The sequence below is a fragment of the Cupressus sempervirens genome, chromosome 3 (genome assembly GCF_028749045.1).
Source record: "Cupressus sempervirens isolate cs-2001-9-10 chromosome 3, ASM2874904v1, whole genome shotgun sequence".
NCBI classification, from domain to species: Eukaryota; Viridiplantae; Streptophyta; class Pinopsida; order Cupressales; family Cupressaceae; genus Cupressus; species Cupressus sempervirens.
In genome coordinates, this window is record NC_143120.1 from 841,609,323 (window position 1) to 841,625,529 (window position 16,207).

At 34.8% G+C, this 16,207-nt stretch overlaps 1 pseudogene; it reads left to right on the plus strand.

The window, feature by feature from the left end:
- The window catches only part of LOC149569403 (uncharacterized), a 37,005-nt pseudogene extending 35,842 nt beyond the window's left edge, over positions 1–1,163 (plus strand).
- Positions 1,164–16,207: the final 15,044 nt, after the last annotated feature.

A 16,207-nucleotide genomic window follows, 5' to 3' on the forward strand; every position in this document is an offset into this window, starting at 1 on the left:
TATAAGCAAGCTTAAAACCCTCCTAATCAAGCTCAAGTCGAAATTGCTCTCATCTCCCTCAAAATATCTCAACCATAAAACTTTATGAAGCCCACTAGGCCATAAATGACTCTTCCAAAGCCCTTTTATTGCTCTTACAAGCCATTATGAGGGTCTTTATGAAGATTTTATCCCTTGAGCCTCCTTTGTTGACTCATCCTTCCCCTTTCCTCCATCCTCTCACCCTGTGACATGTGTCACTCCCTGATTGGCTGTAAGGAAGCACAATCCATGTGCTCTCCTCTCATGCAATTTGAGCCCTCCATGAGCTTTTTCCCATCCTTGCATCTTAGCCCTCAATCCCTCAAGCCTCTTGCCTATAAATTGGATCCTTCCCCTTTGCAAAATAACACAATCCATGAAGTAAAGTCATAATGCCATTTTAAGAAGCCATTTTACATCAAAACCATACACTCACACGCAAATTCCAACTCCATTTGAAGCCCTTTTTGAAGCATAAAGCTTGAGCATACATCTTATCTATTTAGACAAAGCTACTCAACAAGAGAGCTTCTCATTGAGAGAACCCATTAATAGCTCATATTCTCAATTGAGAGCTCATCTTAGTCTATCTTAAAGTTTATGAATTTTGTTTAGTTTGTAGAAGCTTTATTTAAATTTGGTTTCTATTAGCATACTAACATTGCTCATATACAGAAAGGTCTTTCCAAATTGGAGATTTGGTATTCTTAAGACTTCAACCCTACAAACAATCTTCACTCAAGAATAATGGAGCAGAAATACTAAAACCACGTTTCTATGGACCATACAAGATCCTAAGAAGAATAGGAGAGGTAGCATATGAAATCAAATTGCCTAAAAATAGCAAGATCCATAATGTCTTCCATGTATCCAGGCTTAAAAAGGTTCTTGGGAAACATATAGTCCCATGTGGTGATCTTCCACCATTTGACAATGAAGGGAAGTTGATATTGGAACCTGAGATTATTCTTGACAGGCGTGAACGAAGACTAAGGAATCGGACTATTCCAGAATACTTAATTAAGTGGAAAAGTCTTCCCAGAGAGGATGCTTCATGGGTTGGAGAAGAGGCCCTTTCTCAGTCAGCCTTGCTTGGGGACAAGCAAAATCAGGAAGGGGGGATTGTAATGAACCTGGATTAATATATATTTTCCTTGTTTAGATTCAAATATTTAAAAATTGTTTCAATCAAATTGCAATAAATATGATTTTAATTATTATCGTGCTACTTTAAGATTGTTTCAAATATTATCCTCATTATTTCCAAGATCCTCTGTGAACATTCATATATTGTTATTCTATAATACATTAATATATACATCTATTATTATAACTGTTATCAATATCCAAATAAACCTAAACCTAATTTAATTGTTAGAAATCATCCTTTTAAACTTTAATTTACTAATTATTATTAATCTGATGCTTACATCTGATTACAAAAATTGATTACATAAATGTAATTAAAGCTGACTACATAAATGTAAACAAATATCGTATTGTGAAAGGCACGTCTTCTCCATCGTGTCTACCAAGTACATATGAATACCCGTTCCCACATTAGGGATAGGTATGTGAAGGAAAAAAAAAACACGAATCAGCAGTCGAATAAAAACTAAACACACAATAACAATATTCATTTTCGGTGTATGTAATATGGAGCACGTATTCACCTTCAAGCGTACGATACAGTAAACTCCATCTACAGCATAGCGCTGTCAAGACGTCATCTCTGCATTCCGAAGACCGGTACGTTGACCTCCACTATATTTTACAATACAACTGTATTCAAAGAATTACATATAATAATCACTGCATTTTAAATTATGACAGTAATTTCTAAGTTACGTAGGATATTAAGTTTAAGATTTCAAAAATACGTGATTCCCAAATACCATAACTAGCAAAGATTAAGTATTTCGCATGAACTATTAATAGGTAACTCAATATGATTTCTTTAATAAATCGGTAAAGATTATTGCATGGCATTGAAGTCACAGATTTCAATGAGTATTATATGTTATTGAAACATTCACAATACTATTATAATTTTATATATATATATATATGTGTGTATGTATATATATATGTGTGTATATATATATAATGATGATATATATTTCAATTAGATATCAATACATAATCTACCAACAAATATTGCAATTAAATATATAGGTATAATACATTGATATCTAAAAGACTTTTAATAACATTATGAAGTATTTTTTGGGTTTCAGGACCCCTTAAAACCTGTTTACCTTATCAAAAACATTATGAAGTATTTTGAATTATAGCGTGAAAGGATTGTATCTTTCTCTGAGCTATAAAATTCTAAGATAGGGAGTTGGTGGGAGGAAAGGCGGAGTAATTTCGAGGACTTGTCGGATACGCTTGGACCTTGTTTCATGCGCCTCCGCACCGTCATTCTACCGTCTCGAAATAATCATAGTGAGGAAGAAAGATTGACTGACACTATGAGAAGAAATCTTCTTTGAAATCCCTAATTTAGTATTAATGTTCAAACTCCTCAAACATCTCAATAGTAGAAAGGATCCTAGGCTAATTTAAATTGATGATTTCCTAATTTATACTTTAAATTGATTATCAGGTTAAAATTTTGAAAAGGGGTCATCACAAGGGAGCACAACTTTGTCCAAATGGTGGAAGATCAGTGGACAAATGCACCTCTGCATAGTGTTAACAAGGGTTAACACTAAAGGTGAGGAACAAACAACATTATAAGTAAATTTTTTAGGGGAAAGGGACTTTAGAAAACTAGTTAGAGGCTGTCAACAACAAAGTAATAAGGTAAGTTAAAGAACTAGTTGATTTTCATAATGAAGGAGACCTCTAGTGCAAGAGCACCTAGGGTTACTCTAAAACCCTTAGTTAATTTGGCTTGGAAATGACCTTAGCCAAGTCATTGATAGAATAAGGATTACAAAAGGGTCTAAGAGAGTGCTTACATAGGTTTGGGGAGTTATTGTGTGTGTTTGGGCATAAGTTTCCAAAAGTTGCCAACTGTTGCAAAAATATTACCAAAGTGGGCCAAATCAGGCATATTATGCCAAAGAACCCCAAAAAAAAAAAAATTAAATGATTGGAAAGGGTGTAGAATGATCTCATGTATCCAAGGAAGGAATTTTCAATCAATTTATGGTGATAGTGCAGTGATATAGATAAAAATTTCTCAAAAGCTGAAAAGTTGTCAATGAGAACATTTTAACTTTGCAATGTTGTCATGAAAACATTTGGGCAGAAAATGAAAGATTGCAAAAATATAGTAAGGGGTAACCATGGAATTGTGGAGGGTTTTTTTGAGTTTTGGTTGAATTTCAATAGCAAATAGAGTGCAATTTCAAGACAGTTGATCACAGTTTACCTTGCAACTCGAGTATCTCCACCTTAATGGATTGAATTTATTATTTTCTTATTGTAGATGGTTAGGCATATTTGATTCCTTTCTATATGTACATTGGTTCTAGTTTTGGTTGATTCTTTAAGTCTATCAAAAATTCAAACCCATTGGCATGTGCATTGCCAGAACTAGGGTTTGGTCAATAAAATGGTATTTTCTTGAAATCTCATTATGGCCTATTTATGGCTCTTTGGGATATGAATGTACCCTTACTGTATAAGTTATTATATCAAACTTAGGGTGAGAGATTGGATTTTTCTATTTTTTATGTCCTTCCCTAGGCGAGCCTATTGCGACTCGGCAAGGAGCAAGACAATGATAGACTAAGTTTTCATCCACAAATTGATTGGCAAAAATGTTTAGGTGTGATGATAGTGTGGATTAGAGTCTAAAGAAACCCTAGAGTGCATAACAAGGAGTGTTTACTCCATTTGAGTTAGGTTTTGTCAAGAAACCAATTGTTAGTTAAAATATTTGGTAAATAAGCCCATACTGAGAAAGGAGGTGTATGGACAACTTGGGCACCCAAGACCCTAAAAAATATTTTAGAGAATTTGAAAGGGTGTATTGATCAAGAGATAGATTTGGGGCTTCTTTGTAAATTTTTTGAATTATTATCTAAAAACCATAGTTTAAGACCTAAAAGGCTACTAGCCCTTAAATATAGGGTTTCATGAGATTAGTAAGAAAAGTGATGCAAAGAGCACAAATAAGAAGCTTCAAATGGGCTTCCCACTCTTGAAATCAACCAACTGACTATCAACTCTTCAACCTTCTTACAAGGTTTCAGCACACTTCAATCCTCCAATGGATCAAAGAAACACACTCTCCAACTTCACCAAGAATCCAAGGACAAAGAACCAATCTTGCCCACTTTATGGGTTTTGCACCAATCTCCCATAACTAGGTCAATACTAGGAAAACACCCTAGAAGTTTGTCCCAAGGGTTCTAATATTTTTAATGATCTTAGGGCACCTATTTAACACATACTACACCATTGGTTTGAATCATACACTTGCACAAAGCCTCAAACCCCAATTTGGCCTAGTAGCCCTACGAGCCCCTTTTAGCCCTCCTGAAATGGCTTTTTGAATCTAACTTCACAAAGTTTCAAACAAGGCCCAAAAAATATTAGATTTTTGAATACCCTTTTCAAATTTGATTCAAACCCCAAAGCATCAAGTTCTAGCCCCACTCAAGCATTCCCTTTCCTTCACAAAGCAACACAGACCTACGTGATCAAGTTAGGCTTGGCTTACAAATAAACCAATAGGAAAGGGGGTCATGGAAATGAACTCAATACTCAAGAATGACCAAAAACACTAAAATAACTTATTTCCAAATGCTCAGCCCTTCACCAAGTCTCAAACTCCTTCCATTCACAAATCAACACACTACAAGAGGTCAAAGCCTTCATGGCACTTGACCTAGGGCTTGGTTGGAAAAATCACAAAACACATCCTCCAGTTTTGGAACCCTAGAATATTAAAGAGGACCCTACTAACTACCATTTACCAAGTGGACATGAACTTCCAACCAAGGAAATTGCAGTTAGAGGCCCATCTTTGCTGAATACACCAAAATGCTGTCCTAAAAACCTAGTTTCACTAAAAAGCAATAACTTGAACAAGAAAACACTTAGAACAATGAGACCAGAACAAAATGAAAGATGATTCAAATCTCTATCTCAAACATCCATCAGATCTGGTCTGACAATACATGTAGCATGCAAACAACAGTAAAACCGACACCAAAACTAAATTTTCTTCTTTGCAACTTCTTCCAATCCATACATTAATGCCCTACAAGCCTCACAAATGAGGTATACATCTCTCATATGTCTAATTCAATGGTTACAACCAATATTTTAATGGTTATAACCCTTTTCCCATTAAGTTTCAATTTTAAGCAACTTTTATAATTTTCCAACTATGTAACTATGCACAAAAAGTGCAATTTTTGCATTTTTCATTTGATTTCATTTCTAGAACTTGGAAAAGGCTCCAACATAGAACACCTAATCCTAGTATTTCTTTACCAAAAACACTAAAAGACAAAAAAATTCCTAATAAGCAACTTTTTCTTATAAATTGCATAAAGTGCCTTAAGCATACAAAATGGTGTCTTACTTTGACAACCATGAAATTTTCATCCAAGGTTTGTTTATTCTAGCCTAAGTAGGTGAAAACAAACATAAAAACCAAAATCTAAACCAAGTGCCTTGGTGCTTGACACCAAAAAGTAATACAAGAATGTTCAAAATGACACCAGGAATAGGTGAAATAGGTTGTATAGGAGTTCAACATCACTGCACAGTAGTTGGTGTGGCCATTTTGAGGAGTGAGGATAACTTACACTTGTGAGTTCTAGGTGTTTGGTTGAGTTTCAATTGGTAGAGAGAACCTAGGAAGTGGGGAAGACTATAGGAATTCTCCAAGGGGTAAGGGTTGAAGGGTGAACCCTAGAAGGCCTAGTAAGCAGTCTTGAGACAGAGTCTAGGTGACTCAAAGAGAATATATCCCTATTAAATTAGTAACAAAGCCCTAAAAGACTTTGGAAAGGACATAGTATATGTCAAGATAAGTTGGAGAAATAGCTATGGTGAAAATTTTGGAATTGGCCAATATGGTCCAAGAACACAAGTTGGAAAATAGGATCTTGAAAGAGAAGTTGGCAGCTATTGGAAGTAAGCTAGAAGAAGTTGAAATAGATACTGAAGAATTCAGTGAGAAGGTGAAATATATAGGGGAGAAAGGAAAGATAGTGGCTATTATAGATGAAGTTCCTAAACCTGATCCACCATTGCAAGAAAAACCATTCCTCAAAGCCATTAAATCCCTAGGAGGGAAGGAACTTGAAGGTATACCACTATTCAATGGAAAAATGGAACTAGATTTGGTCATGGAATGGAAAGAGAGGATGAAAAATCATTATGAATGTTACGGCATCAGTGAGGCCCAAAAAGTGAGGGTTGCAAAATCAAGAATGTGAGGACCAACCTTAACATGGTGAAGTTTGTATAGACAAAAAGGAAGAATGAAGGCAAGAAACCTATTGCCACATAGAAGGCCATGGTAGAAAAAACTAAATAAACTTATATGCCAGAAATACAACTTCACAAGAAGAGGCAAAATCTAAGCCAGAAAGAGTTAGATGTATGTGCCTCTACTAAGAAATTTCAAAAGTTGAGCCTAAGATCTAAAGAGAAAGAAGATAAGAGAATAAGTGTTGCCAGTGTTTAAATGGGTTAAGGTGGAATATCCAAGAAGAAATCAGCCTTTTGAGCCCTACTATTGTTCACTAATGTTACCAGTTGTCTTGTAAAGTAGAAAAGAAGAATAGGAAAAAATAAGATTCAAACACTAGGGGTAGAGGAAGAGACAGAGACTCGAATGGCCATAGAGGAGGATATAGTGGTAGAGGAGGTGAAACACGATCTCAAGGAGGGTCAAGATTGATAGAGAAGACTAATGAGTCAAGCAACAGAGGTATTCCAAGTAGATGAAGAAGTTTTAACAAAATCATATTTGATGGCTCTAGTAGAGGGTCACACTTTAAAAACATGAAATGCTACAATTGTGGTCAGTTAGGTCATCTAGCCTATAGGTTCTCTAAGAAGGCATCATCGTCTCAATCACAAAAAACGGTCAACTATGTCCAAGAGGATGCAACTAATGTTATGTCTCCTAAACTAAACGTTGACTCAGAGAGAGATAAAACTTTATATTTAGGAGAATATTAATTTAAAAACTAGTTAAAGGGGGACCTAAGCAAAGGAGGGTGTTGTTTAGGGTTAGATGTAAGATTCTTGTTTAAGTGTGCAAGGTGATAATAGACTCAAGGTCTACTAACAATATCATATTAGAGGAGGAAGTTGATAAGATGGGACTAATCATATTACCTCACCTTCATCATTACAAAGTTACCTAGTTGAAAAAGGGGCAGAATGATCTAGTCAATGAACAAGCATGGGTTGAGTTCTCAATAGGATGGTATGGTAACAAAATATTGCGTGATATATTGCCCATGGATGCTTGTTATTTGTTATTAGGAAAACCATGGCAGCTTGATAGGAAAGAGATGCATAATGGAGATAACTCCTACTACTTTCAAAAGGATGAAGTGACCTATAATATTCCATCTCTTCTATAGGAAATTCATGCACAATTCCATAGGAAATTCATTAGAGGGTTTAGTGAAATTTGTGATACTGTACTAGATACCAAAAAGGGTAGTTTGAAGACTAAGTTCAAGTGGACTAAAGATGATGATAGGGGGTTTGAAGTGTTAAAGAAGAAGGTAGCCACCTAACCCATCTTTGGTTTTCCTAGTTTTGAAAAGTTGTTTACCTTGGAATGTGATGCAAGTATTATGGCAATAGGAGAAATCCTCAATCAAGATGGCAGACTCGTAGCTTTCTATAGTGAAAAAGTTAAATGAGGCTAAGAAAAAGTATTCATCATATGATCTAAGATCTATGCATTAGTTCGGCCCCTTAGAAATTGGAGGCACTATCTATTGCCCAAGGAGTTTGTGGTATTTATCGACAACCAAGAATTCACTTTTACGAACACTCAAGATGGGCTTAGCCAAGGGCACATCAAGTGGATGGAGTTATTTTAGGATTACACCTTCACAATCAAGCTTAAGAGGGGTCAAAAAAACAAGGTTGTTGATGCACAAAGTAGGAGGCTTCTTTCTGTCCTAGTAGTATAGTTGCAGATCATGGGAGTTGAGAGTTTCAAGGATCTTTACAAAGAGGATGAGGACTTTTCAAAGGCATACAAGGTATGTAGTGACTTTAACAACCATTTCCATACTCAATCTTCAAATTACACATTAAAAATGGGTTATTGTTCAAGGGATCAGGTTAGGTACATGTACCTAGGAGGTCCATCAGGGAAAATATCATACAAGAGAAACATAATGGAAGCCTCAATGGTCATTTTAGTTTGAATAAAATACTTGATTTGGTCGAGAGATTCTACTTCTAGCATAAGATGCAAAGGGATGTAAGAAGGTATGTAGAACAATGTATTGTGTGCAAAAAAGAAAAAGACATTGCTTCAAATGTCTGACTTATCAGCCACTACCTATTCACAATAAGCCATGGGAGTGCAATAGTATAGATTTCATAGTTGGCCTACCAAGGACTAACATTGGTTTGGATAGTGCATTTGTAGTTGTTGATTGGTTCAGTAAGATGAGTCATTTTATCCCATGCAAGACAACTCATGATGCCAGCTACATTTTCCATTTTTTCTTCAAGGAGGGGGTAAGACTACATGGTTTTACATTAAGTATTGTGCCTTACGGGGATGTTAAATTCATGGGTCATTTTTGGAAAACACTATGGAAGAGGCTAGGAACTAGCTTGCCATTTGGAGATGTGGGATCGGGTATTATCCCAAGCTGAATTTTCTTACAATGATAGTGTTAACAGATCTACTAGAAAGAGCCCCTCTAGAGTGGTCTAATTCATACAATAGGTGTATGTGAGCTAAAAGAGATTGGAAGTATGGAAGGAAAAAGTGGGCATGCTAAAGACTCTACCCAATCAATGAAGGAAATACATGATTAGGTGGAGAAGTCACTTATTGAAGTCACCCAAAGATTGAAATCCAAAGTTGATGACAAGAAAAGAGAGGTGTAATTTGAGGTTGGGGACTTAGTCATGGTCCATCTCAACAAAGAAAGACTTCAGAAGGGTATCCATACTAAACTATAGATCAGGAGGATAGGTTCTTGTAAAATATGGGCCAAATATGGTCAAAATGCTTACAAGGTTTACTTACCTCTAGATTTAGCTATTTCTCCAGTATTCGGTGTACAAGAATTGGTAAGGTACAAAGGTCATGTTATAGTAAAGAAAGAACAAGCTATACAGGTTGACAAGGACATCACTGAGGTGTTTATACAACCCAAGGATAGGCCATAGGCTAAGATAGTCCTAGAGTCAAGGGTTCAAGAAGAAAATAAGGCACGGGGTATACCTGGAACACCTCATCAAATGGAGACACCTTCCTAAATCAAAATCCATTTGGGTTGTAAAGAATGAGTTCAAGAAGTTTGAAATCGATACAAAATTCCTATCACCAAGTGTGACATAGCTTCTTTGTATTGGGAGGAGAATGGTGCAAGAGAACCTAGGGTTAGGCTAAAACCGTTAGTTTTTTTGGCTTATAAATGACCTTAGCCATATCATTGATATAATAAGGACTCCAAGAGGGTCTAAGAGTGTGCTTAAATAGGTTTGGGGAGTTATTGTTTGATTTTGGGCACAAGTTGCCAAAAAATGTCTAAGTGTTACCAAAAGTTTTCCAAAATGAGCATATTATGCCAAATGATCCCGCAAAGCTTGTATATGAGTGGAAAGGGTGTAGACATGTCTCATGTAGCCAAGGAAGGCATTATGCATCAATTTATGGTGATAGTAGAGTAATATAGGTAAAAATTTCTCAAAAGTTGAAAAGTTGTCAATGACAACATTGCAACTTTGTAATGTTGTCATGACAACATTTGGGCAACATATGCAAGATTGCACAAATATAGTTAGGAGTAAGTTCCAATAGTTGGAAAAAAAAAATGGTTTATATAAGACCAACCATGGCATTGTGGAGGGTTTGGTTGAAGTTTTGGTTAAATTTCAATAGCAAACAAAGTGCAATTTCAAGACAGTTAATCATAGTTTACCTTGCAACTCAAGCAACTCCACCTTAATGGATTGAATTTACCTTTTCCTTGTTCTAGATGGTTCCTTGCTATGTCTACATTGGGTCTAGTTTTGGTTGAGTTTTGTTTAGTCTATCAGAAATTCAAGCTCATTGGCATGTACATTACCAAAACCAGGGTTTTATCAATAAAATAGTATTTTCTTGAAATCCCACAATGGGCTTTTCACAGATCTTTGGGATATGAATGTACCCTCATTATACAATGCATTATATGAAACTTAGGGTGAGAGCATGAAGTTTTCTATTTTTAATATCTTTCCCTAGGCAAGCCTATTACAACTCGACAAGGAGCAAGACAATGACAGACTAAGTTTTCATGTAGGGACTGATTGGCAGAAATTGTTAAGTGTGATGGTAGTGTGGATTGGAGTCTTAAGAATCCCTGGAATGCATGACAAGGAGTGTTGAATCCATCTGTGTGATATTTTCTCAAGAAACTAGTTGTTAGTTCAAACCTTTGGTAAATATGCTCATACTCAAAAAGGAGATGTAAGGACACCTTGACACTCAAGACCCTAAAAATATTTTAGAGAATCCAAACAAGTATCCTGGTCAAAAGTTAAAGTTGGGGCTTCTTTGCAAAAAAAATGAATTATTAGCCAAGAACTAGATATTAAGGCCTAATTAGGCCAAAAAGGCTACTAGCCCTTAAATATAGGGTTTCATGAGATTGATAATAAAAGTAATGCAAGAATGTTCAAAATGACACCAAGAATAGGTGAAATAAGCAGTATAGGAGTCTCACATCCCTTCATAGTAGTTGGTGTAGCCATTGTGCGAAGTGAGGAGAACTTACAATTGTGAGTTCTAGGTGCTTGGTTGAGATTCAAATTGGTACAAAGGTCTTAGGGAGTGTGGAGGATTGTAGGAATTCTCCAAGGAGTAAGGGTTCAAGAGAGAATCCTAGAAGACCTAGTGAGAGAACCTCCAAAGCAAATATTCAAAGATCTGGAGAATTGGTTGAAAGATAAAAATTATTATACAAAACTTTTACATTGCTCAATAAAAACTACAAAATCTCTTAGCAAAATTCCCTCTATTGTTAATTCGCAAGGGGAGTGGTTTTTAGCATGGAAGATATAAACAAGGAGGGAGTTGATTTTTTTCGAAGTTTATGGTCTAACAAATTACGTATTGGTGAAGCGACAAATGAGATTATTCCTAGTTTGATTTTTAAGGAGGATAATAAATAGTTGATTGAGAAAGTTTGGAGGTAAATTTTATTGTCTTTGGCCTTGATGGTGACAAGGCAAGGCCTCAAGCTTGGACGACCTCCAATCCTTTTTCTATCAATAATTCTAGGAAGTTACAGAGGAGTTGTGGAAAGTGGTGGAATAAACTAGGTAGAATCGATTTATGCTCAAAGACTTCAATGATACTTTGATAGATTTGGTTCCCAAAAATTAAAATTGGATGCAAGAAAGGTGTATGATAGGGATAATAGGAACTTCCTCCTTAATGTGTTGACAAATTTTAACTTTTGTGAGTAATGGATAACCTGGTTACTAGTTTTATTAGGAATCCTAGAGCCTTTATTTTAGGAAATGATAATATGCAAGGATTTTTTGAAATGACTCTAGGTTGCCTAAAGAATCTATTGTCTCACTTCATGTTTCTATTATAATGGTGGAATCACTTGGGAGGTTGATTTCAAAGCGTTGAAGGGAAAGGTGTTTCAATTGTGCAAGGTGTAAATCCCTCTTCTCATCTATAGTTTGCATACGATACCTTGAGTGGGGGAGGCCTTTTTGAGGGAAGCTTGAGTGATTAAAAGAGTTTAGTTTTTCTTCTTTAACACAAGGCCAGACATTCAAAGAGATATTTTAAAGATTTTTAGAGTTCGAGAGGGTTTTCTTACAAAAAGGTTTTGAGGGATTCCTTTGTTTGAAGGGCCAAAAAATCAATATTGTATAACAGACTAATAAACAATTTTTTTAGAAAATTGGAAGCTGGAAAAGCAAGTAGTCAACATTAGCCAAGAAGATTTTGATGCTTAAAACTATCTTAACTACAATGCCTTAATTTTCAAGGCATGTCTCAAGATCCCATCGAAAATCATTAGAGTAGTGGAGCTAAAGATGAGAAGATTTATGTCGAATGAGAAGCAAGATCATGATAAGATACCCTTGTTGGCCTAGGAGCAAGTTTGTAAACCAAAAGAGGTGGGAGGAGCAGGATTGAGAAGCTGAAAAAAATTTAACGAGGAAAGATGGTGTTATGCATCAAATAAGTTGATCAAAATATCTTACACATTGATACAAAGTACTATACTTTAGGAGGTGCCTAAGGTAGTAAAGAAGAAGAAGAAGACCATAATGATAAAACAATCATATACAAATGACAAATGAAGAATTTTGATCTATTAAGTGAAGTTGAATGGTTCACAAAGAGCCAAGAAGTTAGAAGAGGCCACGCATAAAACTAAATGTTTAAAAAGAAAAAATAGAAATTGTATAATGTACTTAGGATTTTTTTAAATTCTAAAAATTTATTGTATAAAATGCTTTGAGTTATAACATTGTATTGAATAAATTAATATTATAAAATTGATTAAATTTTAAAATTATATCAATTTATTTTTTATTTTTTTGACAAGTAAAGAAAATAAACAAGTTTCTATTATATTTCTATATATTCAATATTTAAGTTTTAACAAAAAAAAATTAATGACAAAATTGTCGACTAGATTATTTTTTATTGTTATTATGTATATCTATTAAGTTTGAGTAGATTTGAACCCAAGACCTCCCACATAAGAGGCTCACAAATTACCATTGTGGCATGGGTTCTTACCTTTTCTAAATGTGTGTTCTATTTATATGTTTATTCAATGAAAGGTGAATTGATCTTTGAGTGACATAATGATTTTATTGTGAATAGCACCTAAAAATCAAGTCAATGAGCTATTAGATTTATTATGGTTTTTATATTGTATTAAGAGCAATACTATATCTAGGCAAGAGCCTACAACACAATGGTAAATTGTGACCCTCTTATCGAAGAGGTCTTGGGTTCGAATCTACTCGCGATCACACTTAATAAATTATAATAATAATAATTAATTACAACACATAATAATTAATCTTGGCTTCGACCTCTTACCCATCTTTTAAAAAAAAAAAAAAAGAGCAATACTATATCTAACGACTAAAACATCACACATTAAGGCTTGATTTCTAGGCTAAAAGTGCTAAATAGTCGAAGTTGACTTATTTTTTCAAGCTTAATTTATTCGTAATTGTGTGATGTTTAAAGGTGTCCCTAATATATTATCATCATGATAGTGTTGTTTTATCATCAATTTTGTATTGTAGAACTGGTCAATCATACTATTTTTTATTTCAATTTAGCAAACTTTTTTTCTTTTTGAAAAGTTTTACCTGAAGAAGCTCTTGGGGTCTTCTAATCATATTTAGTTGAATATTTCTTGTCATATTCTATAATGAGTTTAAGATTGGATAGAAACAAAATATTCTAAAAATTATCCTCTGATTATTTTTAAAAATTTCGATGTGTTTTATAATATACTCATCATTTCAGATGAAATGAAATCATTATCAAACACATGATTATTCCAACTATGTTTCCATCCTCTCTAGGCTTACAAACTCTTTTTTTCAAATGAATTTTCCTTTTCAAGATATTTCTTGAAGCTATTGTAAAGATTGAACTTCTAACACTAATTCCACATCAACCAAATCTATAAGTGTAAAAGTGTTAGGATTAACCACAGATAGAAATAAACAATTACATGCAAATATAACCAATATCAGAAAATTAATAAATCGCACAAAAGAGAACACAAGACACTAAGATTTGACGTGGTTCACCCAATCCTTGGGCTACATCCACCATACAACAAGTACAATATTATTATTATTCAGTGCTTACAATCTGTAATACCTTACAACTCAATACCACCGCAAAAAGCAATTATCACATCACATTTTTTTTTAATGAAATTCTTAACACTAAGCCATTTTATACAAGTATTTTGGTTGCTTTAAGGTTAAATTTGTTACAACATGTTGGCCTGAACATGCCAATAAAATAGCCCCCAAAAAAATTATCTCTCGAGGAATTATAGTGTACGGTGTACAATACTTCCCTAATCATTCACCACAAACTAACAATCTCCCACTTGGGAACTGATCCAGCTCCACACTAAGCAACAATCTTCCACTTGGAGAATGATCATGTAACAATGTTGCTACAACATAAGGCTCTCGCTGGATCAAACCACCTTGGACTCAGTTGTACCTTTATTTTGTTCAATCGAGAAGATCAACTGAAGCTAAAGAGGAGTTGAGCTTCTCCCTTGTTACTACCTTTGTAAATATATATGTTGAATTATCATCTATATGTATCTTGTCCAACTTTAATTGTCCATCATCCAAAACTGACCAAATGAAATGGTACCGCAACTATATGTGTTTTTTGATTTATGCTTCTAGTGAGATTGTGTTAGTTTATGAGCATCAACGTTTCAGATCATACTCAATGATCCATCATCAGGATGAGAGAGCTAAGAAAAATGCAGAACATAACAGAATTTAGAAAAAAATTCTTTGCAAGATGAATGGCACTCTAGCTATCTATAAACAAATAATTATCTCTCTATGGGTGTCCCCATTCTTCCAGGAAGAACTAAACCCATATTGTCTCCTTGGTTGCCTTTGTAGAAGAAATATACTCTACCTCTATAGTTGATAAAGCATTCACCTTCTGTAATCGAGAAGCCTAGCTCACTGTTGCCCTGCCAACAGAAATAGATAACTTGTACTACTCTGCCTAGTGCCAATATTCCCTGCCGAATCTGAGTCAACATAGTCATGTAAGTCAGTAAGAGAGCCCCCAAAATGTAAACAGTTATTGTATGTTCCTCTCAAATATCTAAGAATCTATTTAATTGCATTCCAATGCTCAATATTAAGATGACTCATATACTTGCTAACGACTCCCACTACATGTGCAATATCTAGCCTTGTACATACCATAATATACATAAAGCTTCCTCCAGCTGAAGCATAAGGTATTGTGGACATCTTATCCTCCTCTTCTTGTGTCCTTAGGCACATCTCCTTGGTCAACTTCAAATGACTAGGTAAAGGTGTGCTGACAACTTTAGCATTCTTCATAGAGAAATGTTGCAACACCTTTCCAATATAATCAACCTAAGATATTGTCAATTTTTGTTCTTCCTATCTCTCCAAATTTGTATGCCAAGGATTTGTTTTGTTGTCCCCAAATCCTTCATAGAAAATAAATGTGCTAACTGTTATTTTAAGCCCTTAATGTGATTCATGTTAGACCTAGCTACAAGCATGTTATCCACATATAAACATAAAATAATGTAACTATCATCATCCAACCTCTTAGAATAAACACAGTGATCTAAATGACACCTATTGTATCCATGCTCATGCATAAAACTTTCAAATTTCAAATATCATTGCTGAGGTGCTTGCTTCAAGCCATATAAACTTTTCTTCAATCTGCATACTAAGTTCTCCTTACCTTTGAATTCAAATTCATGTGGATGTGTCATATATATCTCTTCATCCAAATCACCATGAAGAAAGGTTCTTTTAACATCAAGATGCTCTAAATGCAAATCTTCAGTAGCCACAATACTAAAAGCAATGCAAATAGAAGTCATTTTAACAACATAAGATAATATCTCATCAAAGTCAATGCCCTTTTTCTATACATATACTTTTACAACTAACCTGGCTTTAAATCTTGTCTTACCTCCATCCTCTTATTTCAACCGATAAACCCATTTATTCTGTAAAGCCCTTTTACCTACAGGCAACTTACATAAATCTCAAGTCTTATTTTTCAATAAAGAGTCTATTTCTTCTATCATCACAGACTCCCACTACATCTTGGTATCCACCTGCACAACTTCATCATAACATTCAGGTTCACTAGTATCAATTAGTAAAATAGTGTAGAAAGAGGGAGAAAAACCTTATGGAGGTCCACTTAGCGTTGTGGACCGTCTAACATTCACTGGGGTGGTATTTTTTG